At 50.0% G+C, this 2,280-nt stretch overlaps 1 long non-coding RNA gene across 1 annotated transcript; it reads left to right on the forward strand.

The window, feature by feature from the left end:
* Nucleotides 1-207: 207 nt before the first annotated feature.
* LOC132683971 (uncharacterized) lies at nt 208-2,028 on the forward strand. The gene is made up of 2 exons (XR_009612494.3): nt 208-486; nt 1,259-2,028. It is a non-coding gene; the product is annotated as an uncharacterized LOC132683971 (long non-coding RNA).
* The last annotated feature ends 252 nt before the right edge of the window (nt 2,029-2,280 follow it).

The following is a 2,280-nucleotide window of genomic DNA, read 5'->3' on the forward strand; positions in this document are numbered from 1 at the left end:
TCTGATTTTCCAGCTTCTAGTCATTCTCCAGGACCCTTCTCAAGCGTCTTTTCCTTTGGGGACGCTTGTCTGATGTCCTCAAGTCGCACTAAACTACTCTCTGTGTCCCTGCTCTGGGCTCCTGCAATCTGATGTGTCCCCAGCTCATATCCAACCACCCTGAACTGGCGGCCGGCTCCCCTTCCAACCCCCAGCCGGTTTGCCAAGTGTTTCAATTTATTTGTCTCTGATTTGCTAGCACCCCACAGGAAGCTTGGAGAGAAATAGTCATTCAATAAATACTTGTTGGCTGAACTGCTTACGAACCAACTTGATTCTTTTTTCTTCCATAAAGATACAGAGCCTCCCCCAACACTATGGAGCAGGCTGTGTCCGTGTGGCTGGTGGGACCTCAGGCAAAGCAGATGACGAAAATATCTTACAGGAGGTGTTTTCTTAAGGGAGACCATGCATCCAACACGGAAACTCCAGCCTGGTTTTCCACAGGTGCTCCGGGGGCCGGGGGCGCCGGTTCTCATCTCCACAGCCTCTGGCTGTGCCCACGTTGCGTCCGTATCTGCCCCGTCTATCTGGCCAGTGGAACTGAGCTGAAGTAGGACATCACTGAGTGATGAGAAAACATTTCAAAGACATGATTAGTCGAGGCACCCTCGACTGGTGTCTGAAAAGTTGTCCCGGTGGGATCTGCAGGGCCCAGCTTAAAAGAGCTGGCACAGAGGGGACATTGCTGAGCTACTGACCTTGACCTGCAATCTGCAACAGCTGCGGCCGCTTGCTTCTGAATGCACAATAACAATTCATTCCTGAGCACTTTCCTATAGGGGCTGAGAACCAAATAATCCCCCGATGTGAGCCATTTGACATCCAAGTGCTTACACAACTCAACTGACAAAGATTATATGTTGAAATCATTGCCAAGCAATGTCTTTTTTTTTTTTTTTTTTTTCTTAAAGAGAGGGAGCGCACAAGCAGGGGAGAGGGGCAGAGAGAGAATCCCAAGCGTGTTGTGTGGCACAGCACCTGATTTGGGACTTGATCCCACGGCCCTGGGATCATGATCTGAGCCAAAATCAAGAGTCAGATGCTCAACCCACTGAGCCACCCAGGCACCCTAGCGACATCTTTCTTTCTTTTTTTTTTAAATACTCTAAGGAACGCCCCTCCCCGCCCGGGTCCTTCTTGGGGATCTTGTCCAAGCCCTCCCGAGATGGATTAGCCAGTGAGAGTTTTGGCACCCACTCGATTGTACGTTTTTCAGGCGAAGTGAGGGATGGAGAAGTCTGCACGCTGATGCTCTGCGACCTTCAGGACGCACGGTCAGAGCACGAACAGGAAGACACTGCACATCGCTCCGGAGGATTGTGGTGCCGCTTGGAGAACGTCTGGGTGCGACCCCGATGTCAAAGCATCCTGCCAGGGAAAGAGCAAGGCGCACTGGCCAGCTTGGGGGAGCCCAAGGCCTCGCGTGGCGCCTGTTTGCACTTTTCCCACCAGCCTCTGCCTCCCTTTCTGCCACACCTCCCCGGTCGCAAAGTGTGCCTCCCTCGTTAATTTCCACAAGAAGTCAACAAGACGGGAAGAAGACTTTTGGTTTCATTTCGCTTTGTTTCTTCGTAAGTGGTTTCGTTGACACGTAATTGCACACGATTCACCCGTTTAACGTGTACAGTTCAGGGCGTTGGGTGTATTCACACACGTGTGCAACCAGCACACCACCGTCTATTTTAGAGGATTTTTGTCACCTCAAAAAAACCTCCGAACCCTTTAGCTATTATCCCCCAACCTTCCTCCAACCCCCCGCCCCAAACCCCACCCCCAACCTAGTCATAAGCAACCATGAATCTACTTCCTGTTCCTGTGGCTTTCCCCGTCCTGGACTTTCGTGCGAATGGAATCCTAGAACATGTGATCTTTTCGTGACTGGTTCCTGTCATGCATCATGAACAGTTACGTGGTTCATCCACGTTGTGTCACGTATCAGCACTTCGTTCCTTTGTATGATGGAATAATACTCTGTTGTATACTTTGGCACATTTTGTTTATCCATTAATTAGTTGAGGGGCATTTGGCTGTTGCCACTTTTCGGCTATTATGAATCATGCTGCTATGAATACTTGCATAAAAGTGTGTGGACACACTTTTGTTACTCTTGGGTCTATGCGTAGGAGCAGAATTGCTGGGTCATATGGTAACTCTGTTTAATCATTTGAGGACTGGCCTGTCTCCCAAAGCAGCTGAACCATTTTGCACGCCCACCAGGAGTGTATGAGGGCTTGGATT

Source organism: Panthera onca, chromosome C2 (genome assembly GCF_046562875.1).
Source record: "Panthera onca isolate mPanOnc1 chromosome C2, mPanOnc1 haplotype 2, whole genome shotgun sequence".
In the NCBI taxonomy this organism is placed as follows: Eukaryota; Metazoa; Chordata; class Mammalia; order Carnivora; family Felidae; genus Panthera; species Panthera onca.